We start from the raw sequence: 25,695 nt of genomic DNA, 5'->3' as shown, positions 1-25,695 counted from the left end.
GGGGGGGGGGGGGGGGGGGCGGGGGGCGGGGGGGGGGGGGGGGGGGGGGGGGGGGGGGGGGGGGGGGGGGGGGGGGGGGGGGGGGGGGGGGGGGGGGGGGGGGGGGGGGGGGGGGGGGGGGGGGGGGGGGGGGGGGGGGGGGGGGGGGGGGGGGGGGGGGGGGGGGGGGGGGGGGGGGGGGGGGGGGGGGGGGGGGGGGGGGGGGGGGGGGGGGGGGGGGGGGGGGGGGGGGGGGGGGGGGGGGGGGGGGGGGGGGGGGGGGGGGGGGGGGGGGGGGGGGGGGGGGGGGTGGGGGGGGGGGGGGGGGGGGGGGGGGGGGGGGGGGGGGGGGGGGGGGGGGTGGGGGGGGGGGGGGGGGGGGGGGGGGGGGGGGGTGGGGGGGGGGGGGGGGGGGGGGGGGGGGGGGGGGGGGGGGGGGGGGGGGGGGGGGGGGGGGGGGGGGGGGGGGGGGGGGGGGGGGGGGGGGGGGGGGGGGGGGGGTGGGGGGGGGGGGGGGGGGGGGGGGGGGGGGGGGGGGGGGGGGGGGGGGGGGGGGGGGGGGGGGGGGGGGGGGGGGGGGGGGGGGGGGGGGGGGGGGGGGGGGGGGGGGTGGGGGGGGGGGGGGGGGGGGGGGGGGGGGGGGGGGGGGGGGGGGGGGGGGGGGGGGGGGGGGGGGGGGGGGGGGGGGGGGGGGGGGGGGGGGGGGGGGGGGGGGGGGGGGGGGGGGGGGGGGGGGGGGGGGGGGGGGGGGGGGGGGGGGGGGGGGGGGGGGGGGGGGGGGGGGGGGGGGGGGGGGGGGGGGGGGGGGGGGGGGGGGGGGGGGGGGGGGGGGGGGGGGGGGGGGGGGGGGGGGGGGGGGGGGGGGGGTGGGGGGGGGGGGGGGGGGGGGGGGGGGGGGGGGGGGGGGGGGGGGGGGGGGGGGGGGGGGGGGGGGGGGGGGGGGGGGGGGGGGGTGGGGGGGGGGGGGGGGGGGGGGGCGGAGGAATGTATTATATATGAAGATAATTGATGAATGTTAAGGAAATTAATCCAAAATGACGGACTTGTTCTCTCTGAATATTTTTTTTGTCAATTTTGATTTGTTTTTTGTGTGTTTATTATAAAAATGGTTAAACCGTTAGATCTATGGAGTATGGACTGTTGGAAATACATCATACTCATAATGGATGAGAGATACACATGGTATGACTTTCTTTGATTTTAGCTGATACCAAACCCCTTGAGCGGATGAGGAATATATATGCCAACAGTGTAAACCACACCCATTATTGCATTATAATTTGATACAAAAAGGGTAACATGTCACTGAAAATAAGGGCGTGTCGTTTGCAGCTAGAGAGTCGGTGGGGCTAACTACACACGTTGATGTGTAACTCACAAATTTGTATTATAACAATACAATAAATAGTAATAATACTATAATAATATGAATAACAACAAGTAGTAGTAGTTATCATAAGAAATATTAAAAGTATTGACATGTAAAAAAACACTTCAACACAGATTATCTCTAATTGTGCTACCATGGCAACTAAGTGGATCTGACCAAACCATGGTGGGCTTCAAATAAGAACTATGGACACAATAAAAATTTAAGTGATCACATGCCAGTAGTTATCTAATAGTATTAAACAGCTAAACCCAGATAATTATAATTACCCAATTGATGTTACAAAAAAACATACTATCCTCAAATTAGAACTAAAGAGGGGGCGGGGGCAGGGGAGGTGGATGTGTGCTCCCCTCGAGTGTCCTGGGTTGGGGCCTAATGGAGGGGCACGGACGACTATGTCAAACGTCAGTGTGACATTCCCATGTGAGAGTCGTACATACTTTGGTTTTTACGGAGATATATGTTTTGGTCCTGGTAACCCATCTTTGTGGAGATGGGATAGCTGGTCGGAAACTGAAATTTATTTTCCAAAGTCATCTAAAAGAAGTGGGTTGTGGCATTTTAGCGAATTAAGTGTTCACTTTACCATCCGATGAAGTACCGTGATCTTGTGGGTGGCGCTTCTCATTAGGCGGAGTGGAAGATGTTAGTATTGATTGGTGTGGTCAACGAGACGGGGGTGGAGGAGTTCTTTTCTCGGTATAGTAGCTGTTCGATCCTTCGATCATTAGTGGGTGGTGGGGGTGGGGGTGAATACGAGGGCCCTAAAAAAGGAAAATTGATGGTGTGGCAAATCCATTTAAATGTATGATAATGTATAATCGTGTTGGTCAACAAAAAAAAACAAGATTTCTGTTCCTTAAGTCAAAGGAATGTTTGCATCTAATCATACAGATTACAAGATAAAGGTCAAAACTTGGTAAAATCAAACTAGTGTACATAATGAGTAAATTCGCTCTCTCTCTCTCTCTCTCTCTCTCACAGTGGCGATCTGTTAGGTGGGGGTGGAGGGTCCCCACACCTGAACCTGGTATAGGTGGAAGAGAGGCGAGTGGGAGGAGAGGAGGAGATGAAGATGTGATCTTAACGGAGGTGGGAGGGTGGACACCCGAAAATTAGTAATATAAAACAAAACAAATTATTGTTCCTCTTGCCTTGTCCTTGTTGTTTCACCCTCAGGACTTTTTGACTGTGGGAGGAGGTGGAAAGAGGGCACTCGAAGGTTCTGAGTCCAGGCGAGGTGGAGGAGGAGGAGGTCCCTGCCGAGACAGTCTATTTGATGCCACTATCAGATGAAGACTCCGGGAAACAGAAGGGAGGGTCTACCACCATTTGAACGCGAGTTAGGAGTTTTAAAGGATGAGGTGGGGGGGGGGGCCCGGTTCTTACTGATGGAGTGAGGAAAGGTATTAAAGGTTTAATTGTGGTCTTAATTTTTTTATGTAACAGTTTATGATCTTTTGAACAAAAAAAAAAAAAAAAAAAAAAAAAATTACTGGATTAGAAGTAGAAAAAAACAAAGAAAGAAAAACAAAAAAAAAAAAAAAAACAAAAAAAAAAAAAAAAAAAGAGGGGACTGAGGAGGAGGAGGAAGGAGAATCTACTAGGTGGAGACGAGGGGGAATGCTCTGGGATTGTTGCCGTGGGTTATTTCTCTCAATAGGGAATGTCACTCGAGCAGGTGGAGGGGGTGGAGGATTAATCCCGATTTGCGGTTGCTCCCATGCTATGGCGATTACAGGTGGCGGAAGGGGTCCTATGTTGACCAGGTCTTCCTGAACAGATGACTTAATTAGCAACCAGGAGTGGTGGAGTGGTCGCGAGCCATCACTTGTTGAAGGTGGGCGTGGCGCTTCTATTACAACCACCTTGATGCGAGATGATGAGCTGGTCTTGTTGATACTGGCGGAGGAGGACTAATTTTATTTGTGTCCAAAATTGGGTGATTCACTATCTCGCCGTGACCACTACTGAATCCGTAACTTGTGCATACCCCGGTCAATAAACCACCAACGGGAGAGTACCCTCTCCAAAGCGCCCGCACCCCCACTTCCCACCCCACACCTCCACCTACAAGGAGCGAGAGAGAGGACCACCTCCACCACACCATTTCGTGGGATATTATTAGAGAAAAAAATTATTTGAATATAAACAATTAACAATGGTATTTCCATATAACCATACATTGTACATAATCCATGTAACCTAACATGAAGTAACTGCTTACATGTACCTGTGCACCTTTATGGCATTACAATTAGTTGGTAATAGCGCTTATAGTTAATGTTATAAACATGAATAACAATACAAAGCCTGCTTCTGTACAATGCAAAAACCCGGGTTTCCGAAATTTTGGAATCAGGATATTAGTTTAGGTCTGAGGGAACACGGGGGGGGTTGGTAAAAACAATCATAGCTTGGTCTATCTATCTAACATTTTCCATAAGCGACTTTGATCCTCAATTCAATTAAGTTATAGACCTGGATAGATTACAGGTAAAAAAAATAAACACCTAACATTGTTCTATGATAGGTCCACTACGATCATGAGTAACAGCCTTTTTACGCTTCATTCCTTTATGAAATATCAGTGAGAGAGCGCCTCTGTCTTTTTCCTCGATTATCTACTAAGCTTTGGTTTCTTACACTGGCATCCTTGGACGTCGGTGGGGGAGGAGTGCTGGTGCTGGAGAGGTGGCGGACGGTGGGGCATGTGATGTTAAGATATAAAACAGGGGAACAAACTCATGACAAGATATTTAAGATACATGACATCATATAACAATTTAAAAAGTGTTCTACTAAATAACAATGTACGGTACAAGGAAAAAAATGAGTCCTAAATTTAATACAAGAGAGTGAAAAATATATAGGGTCTCTCTCAGTGGTTTAACACTAAACACCATACCGCCCCTTCTTACCACGTTGGTTCTTACAGAGGTCAGTGCGTTTTCTTCTGCAGAGCCTCTCTTTCATACAGAATGTAAGGATTCCCCAACATAATGTAAGCCTAGGCATCTACTGTGATGATGTCGCATTAGAGAATCACGTGATACAGCTATGTCCTTTAAAATATCTCGATACAAGACAATATTTATTAATTAAAAAATTATTAACAATAATTAGATTTCAAAAAGGTTATCATCCTTGGAGGTCTTCGTGATGGAGTGTAGTGATTGGGAAAAATCCACTGTTGTTGTGGTAAATCCATTACAAACATTCATTACTGGTTGATTAGTGGGTCCTTCTCACTACAAGACCAGTTATCACCATGACGAAGTGGCATGGTATATAAGAGAACAAAAACCCAATCAATTGTCTGTACTTATATCCAGTTTATATGAACCCAAACCTGATTGTATATACTCCCCATTTCTGTTCCCACCCAAAACCTGGAAATTCAGGATGTGTATGCGACCCACCACGCCATAGATTGTGACACGCTAAACAAAGCTCTGCTTCAAAATTGAGAGTTCACCTGTATCGTAAACCCAAAGTCGAGTTTAGATAATAATCTTTAATAAGGAGGTGGGAGGATATCTACCTGGTTACCAGCCTGTCATGGACATGTTATAGAGACTTTACTAATCCTACCTCCCTTTGTCCATAAAGTATCAGCGACAGAGATTAGATTTGAGGATTAGGAACCTTTGGTAAGTAATATTGAAACTTACATTGTAGCTCATGATAATACTTACACGAACCAGAGATAAAGATTTTGATATTCGGTCTAGGTAATTTCCCGGATAGACGTTTTGCTAACATACCGTTAAACGATTTTACATTTTAATGTTTCTCTGATGGCAAGACGATCAGATATATCACCATATTCTCTCTTACGTATATCCGGTCTTTAGCATATAAGATTATTGTTATTCATCCATCCAGCCTTCAGCACAGACGCATTTATTGTTACGTACTAAAAAATATCTACACCACCAGGAAATGATATGGTTGGTTGTCTTTTACGGAAATATGTGTCCAACTCGGCAACATGGAACCAACTCTAATTTCGCCACAACACATCCAAAATCTACAGGCAAAAAAGAAGTACGACCATACATGTATAAAGGTACGTTACATCTGTGAGTGTTTACATGTACCTACATTTATATACTTGGTGTATTATATAAACTAAACACAACTTCCTGTATGGTTATTTTAAAGCTAATGGTATTAAATGTATGAGTTTAGTTTGAAATCAAATGTTTGACACTAACAATAATGTACTCAAAACTTACTCGAAAGGACAACTCCAAATTCTCTCCTCCCCAAATATCCATGCAGGGATCCATAAGCACCAATTTTAAAGAAAAACTAAGGATCTCTTGCAAACAGAACGCCCCCAGCATTGTGTAGGAGATTTTACCTCATGAGGTTTCATCATAACACGCCTCTTTTGTTCATAGTCCTGTGGATTTTCTTCCATTTAAATTGGAGGGTTCCATATTAAAGCCGCTCTTACAAATGGGGGTCCTCTGATCGTAGAATATCTCTAATGTGTCCATAATTACAATCATCATCACAGGACCAGACAACATTTGAACGATTTTATTTATATCCTGTCAATAATGGTTCCAACCAACAAAGATTAACTTCCAATGAGAGTCCTAGAAACAACAGGAACTTGACCCGTGGCTGCCATTGTGCCCCTGTCATTCTGGGTCTAAGTGATCCTTCTCTCTTCTTGTGTCTAAGGAGTTTATTTTTGAGTCTTGTATTGATATAAGTGTTCCATTTCTCTTTAAGATCAGATAGGAAGAAGAGGAAAATAATATATAATAATAAGGAAAATGAAATCAGTATGGAAAGACCTTTGAAAAAGAATAATTATATTCAAACAATAGATATATAATGGACATATGAATAACATAACAAATAGATATCAGGACATAGGACATAAATATCGATAGATATAAGGACATATGACATAAATATGGAAGAATATGATGGATATATAAACATTTCATTACTATGGTCACTGTAGTCATAAACAAGACATTATTTAGTTGAAATATGAGGTGGTGAAGATTTATAATACTCTAGTTACTGTACGGAGTAAAAGCACGTTCAGGCCTCATTGTGGAAAATGATAATAAACTGATGTTGATGGTAAATGAGATGGGAATATACGTTCTCAATACATCTAAAAACAAATAAGACTATTTAATAATAGGGTGGGTTCGGGGTGGAAATTCACTTGATGAACTCATCATTAAATGACCAACTAGTGATGCCATCAATATAATATACATCAGCTAAACATCACCTAAACAAAACCTTATGACACCTCGTGATGACATCATCATAGTACCAATTAAATCATCATAGAAGTTATACCAAGAGAGGGAACAATAAATCCATCGTTAGTGTTGGTCCATTTTGAATATATATTGGTGTATCTATCCATTGATCCAGCCACAAGCATCTATCCATTATCAACCATCAATCCATATATCCAGTGATCCAGCCATCAATAAATCTACCATCTATCCATTGATCCATCCATATGATCCATGAATCCAGCTAATCAATACAGTGAGCAATCCTCTATCCATTGGATCCATCAATAACTCCATCTATCCATGTGAACATCCATCAATCATAGATCCATGATCCATCCATCAAATCCACCTATCCTTTAATCCATCCATCAAATCCATCACATCTATCATTGATCATTCCATCAATCCATCTATCCATTGATCATCATCAATCCAGCCTATCCATTGATCCATCCATCTATGCATTGATCCATCCATCCAATCCATCTACCATTCATCCATTCATCAATCCATTGATCCATCCATGCATTATATTAACAGTTTTTTACTTTTGATTCTCGTGTATCAGGAACTTCCCTGTCAAGTGCGGAGGCGGTCCACTTCTAAATGGATTAAATCCATTAATTCATATTCCTTTCTTTTCCTCTGCTTTCTCTTGTCTACAAATGTAAGACATAACACTCAGTAAAACAACACCCCCAAATAATTAAAACATACTCTACCCATTTTGAGGAGTCAATTTGCGTCCAATCATAATTTTCTAGTCCTGTCCCATTGATATCGAAGGATGGGCTTTTGACCACGAGGTTTTTGAGAGAAAAACATCACCTTTTCTCAATTTAACATCCAAGTTGAACGAAGATGTATATTTACCAAACTACAAGGATACAGATGAACAAGTGAAGAAATGCTATACGTCGTAAGGAAACATCTAGCCATGTTATTTTCTTCTAGTTACCCTAACATATAATACCAACGTGAATTTAAGTACATGTACCTGTATTTTTTATATCCGGAATCTTTGATTATTTAGAACTTCGCGTTTATTCGTATATTCTCGTAATCTACCAAAAGTGGTGGCGGGTTTGTTAAAATGAGAGTGGGAGTGATGAGTGGAAGAGACTGGAAGAGCTTGTCACAACATAGAAAAAAAGGAATGTCATTAAATCCTCCTCCAGATAAAAGTAGAAATAATAAGTAAAAATAATTATGGATTTTGAAGATTTGCGTGTAGATGGAATATGTGACAACTGTCAGGGGAGTACATTTCTAACACAAGCAAGACTATTCTGAAGTGGATATGAACCCCTATTGAAATCAATTAAATTGAAAGAGAGAAAGGGCAAACAACAGTTGATTGAGAGTTAAAACATTAGCAGGAAGAAGCAAAGACAGAAAGGAAGCATCTTTTTAAATGAACATCAAACAGCATGGCGGGAAAAAAAAATACAACCACGATTTAGAGGTTAATGGTGAGGATATCCCTATCGAATTTGTCTTAATGCGTAGGGTAATGCAGTTGTCAGACAATTTGGAAACAGTGTGTAGCAGTTGTACATTAGAGGCTCTTTAAATGCTGAATGTGTTTTAAATGGAGCTATTGACATCAATAACAACATTTTATCAAATAGAGTTCAGTTTGTACAAGATGTTTGGGACTTGTTCGTTCTCTTAAGCAGAAAGTTGCACTGTTTGAAACAGAAGAAAGATAACTTGTTACCATCATTCAAACGAAGAGATATTGTATGAAATAGAGAGAGTCACAACAAGAACATAAAAGGGGTGTGGGTCATTGTTAGAGAGAGCGGTCAACGTTGGGAACTCAATGATAACCAAATTAAAGAAATGTATACAATAGGAACTGAAGGGTAACGGAGGTGGTGTGGCTAAAGAAGGTGTGGTCATTGGATGTCCTGCAAGAAAAAATTGAGACAACTTATGGCAGAAGAGTTAGGTAAAAGTTGACAATTATTATACAATTTCAGTTAAAGGACATCCAAAACCCAATTTAAAGACTGTCTTTGTAAAGTGAAGATATAGAATATATATATTATGTACCTTGTCTTTAGATAGTTGATGGAGGTGGTGGAAGGTAGCAGGAAGATTAGACTTCATTTTGAACCATTTCTGACAGTATCCTCCATGGAGTAAATGTTATCGTGCACTGTATATTGACGAAGTTAGAGAGATGAGTCACAAGACAAAGATGAGACTGTAAGTCCATATTGACCTGTAGAAATCTATTGCTACATCTGTTAATCTTCTCTATTGATAGGAGGGTCCTATGGAGACATTTTTTAATGCTATCACGATTTATAATAAACAAAGAAGCATTCTGTTGAATTCAGGAAGAAGAAAAAGACTTCTTGAACTTGTGGGAGAAAAACCAAGATATATTATACAGAGGGGTGCAGAGAATGGAAAAGGCGAAAGAGCTGTGGAGAGGAAGATAGAAGGACAAAACATGATCAGATTTGTAAAGAGCTAGCAGAAAAGTTAAAGAAGATTGTGTATAGTAATATCGATATGTTTAATGTGTATTTAGGTGTCGGAATGGCGGTGTCAACAATGTCAGGCTTTCGGAAGCATGAAACGCAAAGCTGGCAATGGAACAGCTGGCAAATCAGAAAGCACTCATTGAAGAAGAAGAAAAGAGACAGAGTGAGAAAAGACAACAAGACACCCCCCCACCCAATTAAAGAAACAATTGGAGTTGTATTCATAAAAGAAAAGGAGCAACAGAGACAAGATGACATCTTCAGCAAAAGAAATTTCAGCAATGGAGAGAAGATGAGAGAATGAGAAGCCCTAAAGATCAGGGCTAGAAGAGGAAAGAAAGGTAGCACTCTTTACTCTGTAGATTGTCTTCATAAGTTTGTTATATAGAACCAAACTATCGTGAACATTTATTAAATTAAATTAGCAGAAAAAAAACTGCACGTTCCTGAAGCACTAGAGAAGAGAACAGGAGAAGAGACAATACGTTTGGAAAAATTAGACAAACTAGTTTAGAATAGAAGCTGATCATGATCCACAAGACTTTCCAGTGACACTGAGGTCAGTAAATATTAACAAACAATAATTTGATATACTATACTCTAGGCTAGTAAAGCACACTCAATACTAAGTCAGCACTATGCTGAAGGTGTGGAAATCCATAAGCCACTTTTTCCATTACACTCCTTTGCATCAGACAAAGTATTTTCAAAGTGTTAATTTGAGGCAATGTTTAAACTCTTTGTTAACTAGATATTATCCGATAAGAGAATTAAAGTGCTCAGCATTACGTGAGGCAGGGTCCTCATCAACAGACTCATGCTGACAGAGTTCTTGCTGCTGTCTCCTCCTCTTTACTCCCAGACCTGATATCAGTCTTCACTATCAATAGTAAGTCATAGTTTAAATGCTATTGTGTATTTAGTCAATTACCATAGCAACATAATTTAATGACAACAACTGTTGCGTCAAATAATGTAAAAATGAAAGAAAAATAATAAATAAATAAATTATTTGATATATACAAGTATTTATTGATGAATTATTGTTGAACAAAAATAATAAAAAAGAGCAACAAAATTAATTATCCATCTATTAATATCAACTAGATGTATGGTGATCCCAAATATACGCATTGTCAGAGCCATGTTGCCTGGGTCTTGAGATGATAAGGACATACAATACCTCACAACGAGATTCAAAAAGGACGCGTAAGTTTCTGCAACTTCATTAAAACACGGATTAGCTAAACCAGCATATATCACAGAGCGGAAACTCGAACAAATGACTAGATAATATAATCATGACATGAACATTAATATAATTATATTTTACTGTAATTTTGTACTAGAAACAATGGGCCACCTGTAGGATAGGTTGGACCAGGTTGAAAATTTCCAGGTAGTTTCTAAGTGACCTAAAACAATCGACCCGTCTGTAGCAATTACTCTATGAATAAAAAATATTAGATGGTTTTAATAACTAGTGCTAAAGACACAAAATACTTACTCTTAAAAGTGTATATGTTAAGATAAAATAAAGAAAGTATAACTTTTCTCCAAAGGGAGGAATCCCACCGTGTAGCCTGCTATACACGGGCCTTTCTTTCTTTAAAAATTTAGATTCTTTACACCATGTTAGGAACTCTTTATACTGATTTTATATCGCCTACAACATTGTATACCTGCTCTGCTGTGTAAGTATGTGTAACAAAATATATATAGTGACTCAGAACCTCAGGAATATTCCAATCAGTCATTCCATCTATTAAGTGTGTACTGTTGGATATTGATTTGCTAACCTAGTGTCTTCTTTCTGAAAATTCCCTTATCGTATCTGTCAAGGACAAAAATTCTGGAAAAAATACTTAAAAGATCTATTAGAAGCCTAAAAGAGACAATACCATAATGACTAGTGTTATATATTTCTTACTTAGGATTTGTTTTTTTACTTCTTAGAGGCTTTAAAAAGGTTTCTAAAACTACGTAGAACAGAGCAGCTCTTGCTTGCAGAGAACATTTTAGTTTATAATAACAGTAATTAAACTAACAGCCACGCCCATAATATACGCTGACGCAATAGCGAAGGGGGAACGTTTTATTACCCTATTCGTTTCTTAATTAAAAACCACAAGTTATATAGTAGCCGACAAATTTCCTGTAGAGTTCATATCATCTCAGTGGTGTTAAAAAAATATTATAAAAATAATAAAATACAAAAAATAATTAAATAACAAAGCGAACTGATGAATTGATGATTAAATTTTTCATGGTATACAGGAAATGATTATAATATTCAATTATGGTACAGAGAGCGCTTGTTTCACCTGTAAAGACATCATTTCTAACAGCCCTATAGATAGAATGACAAGAAAAGTTAATATACATTATGAGGAGAATGCATTTCTAAAGAGAAAGCTAATGCAGCTCTAATCCTATATACCAACAGTTTTAAGTCTTTCCAAGTTGGTGAGCCAGCCTCAGCAAGTCCATTCTTTCACTACTACTATTACTTTGTAAGAATTTGTCTGCACTATTCACAAAAAGTATCCTACAATACAAGAGGGACAATTTGACTATCTGCACTGTATAAAAACTGAACTATAAAAGATCTGATTAAAGGTTAGGAATGACCTGTCACAACTAAACTATTTTAACACAGGAAGCTGTGGTGAGGAGTCTACATTTCTAGGCACATAACTGAAAATGCTATGGAAATCTCTGCTATGACAACCAATAAATAATATTTCTTTATGCTGTTATTAGGTTTGCTTGGTGACAAAACATAATTACACAATAGTTTTTGAAGGGCGGGGGGTGTAATTGGATGTTGAGAATATTCTTTTTGTTATAAAGTGCATCCTTTCAATATAAAATATGACAAAAGGAATTAGATATATAGACTATATATATCATGTCTACAAGGTACAAACATACTGCAAATTATGCAAATTATGACACAGAATGTCTATTGCAACAGGTTTTCGTGGCACATATGTGGAGCCAAATAGATTGGTGTTATTTCTAGAATATTTTGGGTCTTTCCCTTTATTCCTTTGATGATTTAAATTTGTAATATATTAACCTATTTCTACACTATAAGAGGTGGTTCTAATTGATTTCATTAGCTGGGAATATCTATTATTCATGACTCTATTTTGCACACAACAAGAAGCCAATGAATTGAAAGCAAGAAAGGCATGACCTTAATAAAGCAAGAAAGGCATGCTCCTTTGCACTCTGCAATGCAAACTAATTACACTACAACTAATGTCACTGGTATCAACCACACAGCATACCAACCATAACTCTACATACAGATAAGTGGAACTAACTTGATATTTCTAATTGCTTTGATAGAGTAAATGTGACATTCTTCCAGACAATCCCCACTTACCCAAGAATGCTGTCTGACCAGTCCCGTTAATTCCTGCTCTAAGAAAGAGCACAGCCCATGCAGTTACACTCTCAAACTATTGACTCTTGGACACCCTGCTGGATTGCATATGAGACAATATGTTGCTGAAAATCCTAAAATGCTATCACTCTCCCCAATTCACACCATCTGAAAACAATTGTTGAGCTACATGTGTATATTCTGAGTGGACATTTCCAGCATGAATAATCCATCGTTGACTAGCTAAGTCTGCTAAAGATGGTGGTTTGGGTTGATTTGGGTCTTTGATTTAATTGTCTAACACGATCTGCAGTCTTTTTCTACTAATTCTAAACTCCTCCCCTCTCTCTTCTACCAGTAGGACTTCTAGGATCTATCAAGTCCAGATGTCTTGATGGTGAAATCCTCTTCCTGCAATATTAAACGAATGCTTCTTTCGCAATTCTTCCAGTAATCTTATCTCTTGAAATAGTCTTTCACTATACCTGTTTCACTCATTGAGGGAAAGTTTTTGTGAAGATTCCAGAAGTACTGCCATAGTAATCGAGACGCTGTAGTAGCTTAGCTGTCTTATGATTTTTATACCGGTGTGAAGTGAGGCGTGGCTGGAAACATGGCAGTTAATTCTAGCAGTACTCAAGTCTTTTTCTCTGCCTTCCTTGGATCTACTAAACTGTAGGAGAAAAAGAGGACAATTCGTATATGCTCAGAAGATGAATTCGTATCTGTAGCAAGTAGTTCAGACTACAAGTACATATTTGTATATCACTGTTTTATCATCATATATATAGTGTTAACTTATCTTTAGTTATAACATTATGTATCTTTTAATTATAGGTATATCCTCCTATTTTTATTGAGTCCCATGTTGGAAATACAAGCACCAGTTTCTCATCTACACACAAAACCAGTCTGCATTTGTACCAGTCCCCAGAAACATTGGATAAAAAAGTGTGGCACAATTGGTAAGTGTCTGTTGTTTAATTACTATAATTATTAGGGTTTACCTCATAATTTTTACTGGCACTGGGATGGATTGTGGTAGATTTTGTGGATGTTGAACTAATTTCTAAAAGAACCACATCAATGTTCAATTTCATCAGATGTTTTCTGCGTTAATTTTTGGTTGACACAGCAAAAACAAGATATCTGTTTTTGTAAATACTAGAAAATTATACTATATATATATAATACATATCTCTTGTGTATTATCATATAATAATTGGATTGTTAGGCAAGATGAAGGACTCATCAAAGCATTAGAGGTTTTAAGTGAAGGAGATGAAATTGAAGAGGAGGGTCCATGTGTTAACTAACTGTGCCACTTCTGTTCTTAACTGTTTCGGAAGTTACAAACTTTTCCTTTCGTCCTTCAGTTGGGTGCCTGTAAGTGAGAACAAGGTGATTTATATATTTTGATACTGCTACCTATTGTTACAGGTCAACTATCAGGAAATGTGTGAAGAATATGCCGCTGTTTCCCTGTGGTAAGTTAGCATGACTTTAAAATGTATATGTTGACCTCTCCTGGAACTAATTTGTGTTACCTTTGTTCACACCTGTTGTATTACTTTAGTTAAATAAAATTTACCTATAAAATAATATGTATTATCATGATTATTATATATACTTCCCCCTAGGTCTAGTTCCACTATTAAGGGAATTGCCATCCACTCGTACTTCCCACTCTTTGCTATAGCTACTCAAGTATGTTTTATTGTTTGTTTGTTTTGGTTGTCAGTCCTTACATCATTATGTTATGTTTTTTTATATTTATATATTAATTGTTGTTTTTCTACAGGGTGATGTCATTCTGATACAACATATTATTACTAAAAGTTAATGTTACATTGTAACAGCTTGTCCTATCCCTTAACTGACATGAATCACTTTCGTTCCTTTGATTTCTCTTGTTTACCTTTTATAGACTGACTTTTCTAGTCACTAAAAGGACAGAACCCAATCATGTATTACATGTCTGAATGGGCGTGAGTCTGGTATTTTATCATTTATCAAGTGACAATTTTCATTTTCAGTCCTCATAGTAATACCTCTTAGCTGTGGGCGGTGGTTGGAGGTGTGGTCTTGTGGCATATCAACTCTGCTGCAAGGCAATACAGCAATACATACCATTTAGTTATATTATAATTTGTATATGTAGATCCATTAGCTGTTTTCTACCTTTTTATTACACACAAACTGTTACTACATTAAGTTGGTGTCCCTCAAGGCAGATTCCTTGCCTGTGGTACACCCTCAAACCCAAACTATGATCTGGGATGTGCCTCTTAGAACAGTCACTACTTAAAAGTAAATATAACTATATATTTATAAAATGTTGCAGTTTGATGATGTGTATAGCGTATACAGGTGGTGGTATTGCTCAAGTCAATTGGTCCCCAGTGGTAGAAGGATCTAGTGGCATATTCGTCAAAAATATTTAGAGTTTGGGAAACCAGCAGATGGACCCAGTGAGAGGTGGACACAGTTAGCAGGTCGATTGTAAGGTACAAAATAATGTATTATAGTGCTGTATGTTCATAATCTATAGGCATCTTGTTGGAGTCCTAATGGTAAACATTTTGATATTTGCAGTGGAAAATGATTGTTCATTGTACTATGTCAATTTTTCATCACATGAGCAAACTCGTGAGTATTAATATGTTTATTGTAGTGGGTGGTAAGCTAATGGCTATCTTTGATGATGGTTTTTGTGTTAATAGTGGTACTATGCAGCTGTTAAATGTGCTGATGTCAGCGAGTATTGCGTTGAGACAGAAATGAGGAGGTGTGTGGTAAGTAGGTTATTTGATCATGTCAAAAGTTGTAATACAATTACACAAATATCATGTCATACATGTACTTTATATGTTAAGTCACATGCAGTATACCTAAAATATTAAGTCCTTGCTCATTATGATAATAGGGTTGGTGGTCAAATACAAAGCTTAGCATGGGATGATGCTGGAGAAAGACTTGCTGTTCTATTTAAAGGTAGTTGTTTAACTTTTTTTACTCAAACAGTTTGTTCAGTCTATACATTACAGCTGCCAGTGCTGGAGCTAGATGTGTAGCTATATTTCGTATCAATGTTATCCATTATTAGAACTTATACCAGGGTAAAGATGACACGATGATTCATCTGTATAAATATCGAATATCAATGTATTGTCTAGTGGATTCATTCAGGGGATTGAAGGTGAACTACCTGCGTGGGTGGGGTTACTAGTTGCCATAGTAATGGATCTACTTTAGTTACGGTGAGTATAATTGAGTTCCATTTATTTAATAAATCTCTTTTATAGGGATGGACTAGTGGTAAAAGTGACCTTTACACCTTTAATGTATTCCTTATCTCGAACAACTCATGAAGATATACCTTCATTGTAACAACCCTAAGTTAACATGTATTTCATGTATTACTGCTATCCCATATATTCAATCTATCTAATGTCTGTAACAATAAGGGGATAATAACAGGGTCAGTTCACGTATACCACCACATGCCAATATCAACGATATTCCTGACATTTTTTGGTCCTAAATATGTCCACAACAGCTCTACCAAACACCAAGAATTCTGGCTATAAAAGAGAGAAAGGAATTAATCATAATATTAGCGTCATATCCATTAATACATGGATATAAGTCTAATTGATATTATCTACAATTAACTGTACTTGATCTTTTCCCAGCAGTGTCTGCACAGAATAAGTAGCTGCTGCTTGTGGATCTTTTGCTTCTCTCTGACTTGCAGCTGCAACATCACTCAACATACTATATTAATTGTCATAATTATGAAACTTACAATAGTGCCCATTTTTTTGTAAATTATTATCAGAGATCATGATAAATAATCTGTTGCCATAATTACTACAATTACTTCATAAAGCTTTCACCAAAATCTATTTTCTCCTACAAATAGATATATAACAGACTTATATAAAAGTGTATTTCCTCACTTGTCTGTTGATGATATCTTCCATGTGTGCGTGTTTAGGGCTATGAATCTCCTTACGAAATCAGGGTACAGTATATTACTATTCATGACAACTTTGATCAATTAATGGGTGGAGTAAAAATAATTCACAACTAATTATTGTCAACCATTTCTGCTATTTTGATTAACTTTATTTTAATAGAACTCGAGTAGTTGATGGTTTGCTTAAACGGAACTAGTTTTATTGTTGGCTCTTAAAAATTTGATATAGCTAAACAACCTTTTTAGTTAACGGATGATGGTACACAACTACCGTTAATGAGATTCATAGCGCTACACAGTTGCATCCCCAAGAGACTGAAGACAAAATCTGACGTACATATATAAAGAAACTGAAACAGTCATGAGTGCCAGTGTGTTGTGGGCCAGCGTTCTGCAATGCATCAGACCTCTGAGATGTTTACCAGCATACTCTACGGAGTATCCGAAAGGCCGACTAGGATAGGGCTGGTAGTCTCCCTTTAAACGAGATGAGGCCGGTGTGTTTGTGGTTCCCGGTTCCTGAATGCGAAATTCCCTAAGAGCTGGAATCCCGTACGGCTGGTTTTAAGTTAGGGCGACGCTCCAGCCAGGATTACCTCGCGAAGACGAGGGTTACCAAGCCAGTGGCGGTCCCCAGCTAGCAATAGCAGGGAATCCTGGAGCCTAAGTGGAAGCCTGAGTGGGTGAGCGAGTAGGAATCGTTTGGGCAACACACAAGGGTTTTTTTTTTCTAAATTATAATTAAGAATTATAAATAAAACTAAATTATCTATTATAATTATAAATCACTTCAAGAGTATTTAAGGAATATTAAGGAGGTGAGTCAGTAGGATTGTATACTTTACCATACTTTAATGTGAAATTAGTAACGTTGTTTTTCATGTTACTTTTTAGGTGAAGTTCCAGCCAGGATTACCTCGTCTTCGGACGAGGGTTATTACCAAGCCACAGTGGCAGTCCCAGCTAGCAATAGCAGGGAATCCTGGAGCCTAAGTGGAAGCCTGAGTGGGTGAGTGACGAGAATGTTTGGGCAACACACAAGTTTTTTTTATAATTTATTTAATTATAAATAAATCTTAATTATCTATTTATATATCTATTTAACTATAAATCACTTTAAGAGTATATAAGAAATGTTTAATAAGAATATTTAGGAGCTGAGTCATTAGGATTGTATACCTAGTTGTTAGAATACTTCCCATGTTTCTTTTGTCATGTAATCCTGTATGTTAGTTATATTGAAGTCAATTATTATATTTGGTAATTTCTTTTTTAATTTATCTTCAGTCTTTAACGCATTCAGTGGTACAATGTCATGATGCTTATTATTAATGGTCATCTGTAATCACAATGGCCATTTCATTAATTTCTGATGGAAACATTCATGTCTTTAGCCATATGTCATCATAAGTCTCCCAATATCTCTAACTTTTATAATTTTGTAGTTCTATTTTTATTAGTTATTGTTGCTCTTTATTTAGTAGCAGCTTGTCTGAGACCATTTTTAACCTTAGCTGGGTCTTTAGTCACTCTTAATCTGGTCTTTTATCACAATATCCCAAAAAGCAATCTGTTTCTTTTCAATGTTTATAAAATCAATAACATGACCTCCTAGTTTATTTGTTATCTAATAATTGTATTTAATTGACATAATATTCTTCTTTCTTTGCAGTTCTTCATGAAATTATTATCCTAGACTTTCATACATTATAAGTATCCAATGATTATTGTCTATTAGTCTGTATAGAGTAGTATTATAAATTAATAATAATATATATTATATATTAACTAACTGATATAGGAGCTGTTGATTTGATCAGTAATTTCTTTGAATACTAGTTTATAGAAAATATTAATATATTCAAATCACTTGGTCTATAAATAGAATGACATCATAACTATTTATTATAATCTTCCATTCATTCAATGATGCTGTATTTTCAGTAATAAATACAACAGCCCATAATAGAGACTACACAACTTTAGTAATTACAATATCTACAATACATAGGAAATAATTATAAACAGACAAATAATGTCATACATCTAATACCATTTATAAAAACATCATATTAAGAGATATTTAACTAATCAGAGAACAATAATATATTTGTATCATTTGGGAAATCAATTATTTCATCTGGTAGGCTGTTAAATTTCTTTTAATTTGTGACCGGTGTCCCCAGTTTTAATACATTCATTGTACAGTGTCATCTCATTATTATTCATAGTTATCTGTATTCGCAACGCCCTTTTCATGAATTGTAACATTTAGCCATAGGCGTTAGTAAGGGGTGTTGTCAAACACTCAGATCACCTGGGTAACTGAACAACAAGAAAATTATGGATAGTGATACGAAGAGTGAAGAGGTATCGTTCTCAATATGGCAGGATAGAGATATCAGATTTGATATTCAACAAAGTGAATGCATCAACTCTTCTATTATATTTAAAATTAATTGTAATATTTATTACAGACTTTTGTCCCCTCGTCTTGGTGAGGTAATCATTGATAAAATGGAATATGTTGAAGATACGAAAGGAAATAATGAGTAACAGGTAAATAGTCATACTTACCATGTCTGTTACTCTCTTGGTCTCTTCTTTATAGGTGAAATGACAATATCAAACTTACGGCTGACGTGGGTCTCTACTCCTAAGCCTAATGTTAATTTATGTAAGTTGGTTAGTTATTAACTTGTAAATTATTATATTTTTTTAAGCTATTGGTCTGAAATGTATTACTCAGATAAAATCTAGAGTTGCATCTTCAGTGAGTCATAATGATGTCATTTTAAAACTGACTACATCCTACTTGTGGATTTATAGAAATTGAAAGGGCAGACTGAATCACTTTATATTTTAACAAAATGTAACAAAACTCAATTTGAATTCATATTCACTAACTTGGTAAGTATATATAGAATAACATTGTGGCTCTTACAAATTGTGCACTGATTGGACAGATCTCTGACAATCCTAAACTGTTTGCTACTGTAATGGCTGTCCATAGTACATCTCTATCCCTATGCTATCTTTAAAGTTATGAGCTCTCTTTCAGAGCATATGAAACATCCAAATTGTATCGTGAAATAAAATTAAGAGGTGCTATTCTTGATAACAAATCGTTAAGACTGTTACCAAAGAACAGCTATATGATAAAGTTTGTTTTACTGGACAACATCCTCTTTGTTATCTTGTAATAATAGGTCACTGGAGTAATGAACTTATCTATTGATCAAGGAACACTTGGTACAATGTATATCACCAACGTTCGTGTAGCATGGCATGCCAACACTAATGATGCTTTTAATATAAGTATTCCATTTCTACATATTGTGAGTGAGAGTGACATCCATTTATCCATTCATCTATCCACCCATCCATCCATTAGGTAAGTATCAAAATGACAGACTCCAAATTTGGTATGGCATTAGTTTGATGAGACACAAATCAGTGAGTCTATTACACACTGCAATACACATGTCATGTATGAGTATATACACATGTTATAGAGTGGGTACATTCTTGGTTTTCGTATTGATCCCTATGATAAACTCAAGTCAACATTAAAAGAGATCCATAGTTTATATCGGGTAATAATATAATGACATTTAGTAAGTGTTGTATAAATTGTTAGGTTTTTAGTAATCATCCTATTTTTGGTGTGGAATATCACTTAGAAAACTTGGTCAGTTAACATAATATGATGTATGTGTATACCAAATCACATTCCCATATTATGTGCTTGAGTATGAGACTGAGACCAAGTTGTATGTAATATCTTCATTTAGAAGTCTGCATATAGGAGAGGTGATTATGATTTAGAAGAAGGGGCGGAGTCAGGTAGAGTAGCAGAGGACGAAAGTGATGTAATTGTTGGAGAGAAAATTGGCATTAGTGAAGTTAGTTCTAATGTTGTTATAAACTTTTATCAAATATTGTAGGCATATTTTGCAGACCCTCAAAAACTTCAGATCGTAAACCAGTATTCAATCCGAATTAGGTCTTGCTATAGAGACATTACCTGAAGGATTTACATTGAAGACACTATGGAAGTGACATAACATTATATTTATAGTCAAAAATCACAACATAATTATAATTTAAAAAAAGATAATAGTTCTTGTTAAAATTAGCTTCTTTTATAATTGTCCATTGCTCTCGATTGTTCTGTAATGAGCATTGTGTCTGTTTAATTTCCTTACTAACAATGTAATGATCAATATTACAAACACAATCACCAACGTTACAAAACTTGCAGTCAGTCCTACTCCATCCCCACCCACTCGTTACAGTTATGGCAGTCATCTCCAACCACTACGGCCACCAACAACATCAAACCAGCATAGACACCAAACACCTCATTTTAATGACCTCTTTTCTATTTCTGCGATGATTATTATTAGACAGGTCCTTTATTGATGAAAACAGTAAGAAGTTTAGCCTTCTTTATTGTGCTGACTTGCTGAGGTCACAAGTGTGTCACAAGATGCACGTATGTGCATTAATAAGAAATGAAAGAGGTGTGGTTAACAATGGCTACCTGCAAAACGTTAGCTGTTTGTTTCCTTCTGTTATTCCATTACGTACAAGCCCAGAATTCTTGCTCCTGTGATGGAGGACACAGACTCTCTTTGTGTTCTTGATATTATACATGATCCATTGACCGTAAATGTTAAGTAAGTCTCTTTAATTTGACTTCACTCTTCTTCTCTTTAAACAGTGGGATCCACGTATTATTTTACATTGTGTTCAAATATTGCAAATGTGCCAGGATGTGTGAACTCATCTGTAAGTTTAACATTAAATGCATTATTTTAGTAAATGTAATAGCACATGTGATATGCATGTGTGATATACATGTGATGTACATGTGTAGGTCTGTGTCACTAGCAGTGGTACCACAATTTCTTATGGAGAACTCAACCATGGGGAACTTAACACATCAACAAATATTATTACTTTGACCTTTACAATGGCAAAAAGGTACCTTAGTGATGTCAAAAGTATTTAAACTAATAGAGTGTGCTAATTACATTAACCTGCATTGTTTATCTTCTTTGTAAGAATTTGTTATTGGTCATTTGTTTTGTCCATGACACCCCTAAACCTCCCTTGTCAATAAGATACTTTCAATGTTTTTTAAAAGAATTGACATTTTAGTGTATTCATTGATAATTAGAACAGCCTCAGTTAAAATGATTTGTGATGATAATTTGCCACGCCTCACTGTGGACATACTACTAAACCAGGTGACTTGGTAAGCTCATATATATATGGCTCCTGTATAATTGTAATGAGACAATTTCTTTTAGCACTCATTGTAAGTGGTGACATTGTCTGTGATTATGGTTCAGATTTAGAGATGATGGGAAACAACAGTGACAACACACTGTTATCCTCCTCAACAACTATGTCCCATCAATGATGAGTACATCAATCACATCACTGTCCACTTTGCTATCATCTACCAGTTCAAATATTACTTCATCAACTGGTTCACCTCTTAACATATCAACAACTTCATCAACTCAATCTGGTACTATGTCACTCTTGACGTCAACAACTCTTTTGCCTCACTCAGGTTCTACATCTCTTATGACATCAAATACTTCATCTCATTTGGGTCCTGTATCTCTCTTGACGTCAACAAATCCCTGGGTCTATAGCATGTCTTTTACTCTTCCTATAAGTCATCTTCCTCTACCAGTTCAGCTCCTACTCAGCCTTCATCATCAGGAGCACTGTCATGTACTAACAAAATATTAATCACTGTCTTTGTCGGTATTCCATCAACAGCTGTTATTGTTATCATATCAGTGATATTAATACTGGTGTGCTGTAAAAGAAAGAAGAGAAGTGGTAGTACCTACGTCCGTTTGGCTCCTACTGTATTTTTTGATGATGATGACTCTAATTTTAATTCTTATCACATTACTCTACAACTACAACTGTTGATTACTTTGTGTGCATATAATTTTTAGATTTTGTTAGAAAAACAAAAACAATACCTTTATATATATTAGCTATAACATATACATTCATTCATTATCTTGCTAAATGATACTAATACATGCAGTAATGTGGTGTGTACTTTGTAGTCTCATTCCCATACTCCTTGACATGCATTAATGGAAATTAGTCTAATGGAGCTTACTAAGCCAAGCAAAGAAGTGCAGGCTGGCTCTGAAGATTTCAGAATCTGGTCAATTAATGCAACATTGTTTGCTCCAGCTTTGCAAAGTATTAATATAAAAGTTTGAACTTTAATAAGTCTCTCTCTACATTGCAGTAATGTGTTGCAGCTCTGTTAACAAATTTATAAACAGTTTACAGTTATAGATCGATAGGGCTAAGCAATAAAATGTAATTATTATTATTATTATATACAAAGTTATATCATTTATTAAACAAAAACAGATAACGAATCAATTTAAATTTTGATAATAAGTAATATGAAATAATTATTTATTATTTTAATCATTACGGAAAAAAAATATCTTCTATTAGTTTTCTAAGTCTAAATCCATGAAGGAAAGGTAGTTTAGGGACAACCCCTATTAATAAAACAACATCATATTGACAGCTGTCAATGTAACACATCATGAATGGTGAAAAATCCCACCAAAATGAACCTGACAAATGAGGGAGAAAATGATTAATTAGTGGTGGAAGTGGCTTACAAATAATATGAAAAGCAGTGAGGAAATTCCTTGTGGGTGTAAACTGAAGACCATTATCAATTTGTTCCCAATTTGTCAACCACCGACTCTCTCCTTGATCCATAGTAACATATGGTGTCCCTTTAAATGATGAAACATGACGTAGTTTACCCTAGAAGAAAGAAAAAAATAACAAACACAAGTTGTAGAATATTATTAACCTTACCACATTGTGTATAAAATGAGTGATAGTCCAGACCATTGGTACACTCAGGACTGGAATACAATTGACTAATAAGTGTAGAAATACAACAGAAAAGATGTAACCAGCCCACATGCCTCGACTATTCAGCCAGAAGGCGTTAGGATTAGACACAGAAGTAGCAGTTCCAACTTGCATCTTGAAATGTTTGCTTTTTAAGAGGGGTGTGGCATATCAATTATATGCACACAGCCACACCTCCAAAATTAATCATTGTGGGTGTGGCTCAAGGTTTGTATTATCAATAATATTAATGATATTAGCTTGTTGACAAAGTGTGTGTAGCTTTAAAATGTTCATTGCACTCAATATAAGACTGCAAATTACCAACATCAAATCGACCAGAGATTAACAGAGTATATACTGACTGTCTAAATAAAATATAATTAAATAATTTATTTAAATTTTAATTTGACTTACTTTGAATATAAATATTTATAAAATGACCTGTGGCATCTCTTTGCTCAATGGAAACATCTACACAACATAGAATAGTACTCAATCTCATAGTTTGATACAGTATGGACATGAGTCTGCATTAATAAAAAATCTCACTTTATATTCATCTAGAAACTGCTGCAGCAAAGGTATAGCTTGTGATGAGAAAGATAAAAACAAGGACACTAAAGAGAAAGAAATAAAGTGATACACATTGAGATATTTTAAACTTACTGCATTTCGAGAAATTGTAGAGTCTGGAGTTGGTTTTTCTAAGAATGAAGTAATCGTCCATTCTCGTCTACTTCAAGAATACCACACTTAGTTGTATCTTGTAATGGTACTCATTTTAAATGATAATATTTCCGTTACATACCTTCGTCATTACATTTATAATATGTTTACTATGCTATGTATAGAGGGTGTGGTTTCAAATTTATCTATTACTTTTTTGCAAAATTGAAATCTTCTAAAATAATGTGTCCCTGAAAAAAAAGAGTAATGATAGACAAAAAATCTGATTGGTCACTTTACCCGCCAATCACAATGAAGTTTGTCTTCAATATTATAATGTTTCACTCCTAATTAATGCATGCTACTGCACCTAATCTTTCCTCATTGTATGTAGTCCCATCACAGACTAACTGAACGCCAGGAAAACCCTTTGCCCCACTCTTCAAACTTGCTACGATTACTCTCATTTACCTAACACAACTACTTAGTATTTTACAGAACAAGAGTATCAGACTGACTTACCACAACACACACATCTGACATCGAGAGAGATGGACTTGTTGTATGATGGTCATCCAATGCGATATCAATGGACGACCACCAATAGGAAGAAGAGGTTTAGGAACTCCCCTTAATTCAAGGTATTGTTCTTTTGTTCCAGATCTCTAGCTAGTCTAGTTCCATAGCCAGCTGCAAGAATAATAACCTTCATGATCAAAGAAAAGTGGGAGGGGCTCTACATAGTTCTCGCAAGCCAGCCCTTTGTATTATAGATCGTACTGTGTTTGCATAAGGACTTAGCAAGATGGCTGCTGATGAAGAAGAAGTTGAAGAATTGTTGCAGAAAGAGGAAGAAGAAGGAGAAGGAGAAAGGTTGAAGGAGAGACAGAGGAGGAAAGAGTTCTAGAGCAGGCATCGAGTAGTCGTGCAAAGAGAATTGTTTTGAGTATTTTAGGTACCTACTATAATTGGTCTACACGTGACTTAATATTACTATATAATTTTCTACATCATTTAATATTTTTTATTGCATCTTAAACAGATGCAGTTTTTCCACCACTCACTACAAATTCTGGGAAAACAAAACTTACTAGAAAACGTTCCTTTATCATTCTATTTCTCCTCTACATCAGTCACATATTCTCATCATGGGTACATGATACAGGTGCATTTGTCCTCTTCTACTTTATATTGGGTCATTTAGGGGTGACCGTATGTGGGGATTTGCTGTTTCTCTTGTGGGTCGTTCTCCTGTATCCTGGTCTTTGTACTACCAGCTATTTTCGGCTTTTTTGTTAAATTTTTTGTAGTTATTTTTGGAACTATTGTTGGTGATTTTGTTGATACACATCCACGTATGAGAGGTAAGCCATCTTACAAAATTAATTTTACTGATTTATAATTTTTTTAGTAATATCTGTGAGCCTATTAGTGCAAAATGGTCTAGTAGCTGTCAGTACTGTTGTGTGTTTCCTTCATGTTTTTACTACTCAATGGATGTTTGTAGTCATCGTTTGCTCTTTGGAATATTCATGGTGGGCTGTTATCCTCTTAGGATCTATCTC

The 25,695-nt window shown here is 37.6% G+C and overlaps 2 pseudogenes; both read left to right on the top strand.

The window, feature by feature from the left end:
- The window catches only part of LOC121391297, a 7,722-nt pseudogene extending 4,430 nt beyond the window's left edge, over positions 1 to 3,292 (top strand).
- Positions 3,293 to 9,210: 5,918 nt separating this feature from the next.
- LOC121391296 lies at positions 9,211 to 24,803 on the top strand (annotated as a pseudogene).
- The last annotated feature ends 892 nt before the right edge of the window (positions 24,804 to 25,695 follow it).

This window comes from Gigantopelta aegis, unplaced genomic scaffold (assembly GCF_016097555.1).
Source record: "Gigantopelta aegis isolate Gae_Host unplaced genomic scaffold, Gae_host_genome ctg2066_pilon_pilon:::debris, whole genome shotgun sequence".
In the NCBI taxonomy this organism is placed as follows: Eukaryota; Metazoa; Mollusca; class Gastropoda; order Neomphalida; family Peltospiridae; genus Gigantopelta; species Gigantopelta aegis.
This window is presented reverse-complemented; position numbering and strand designations above follow the sequence as displayed.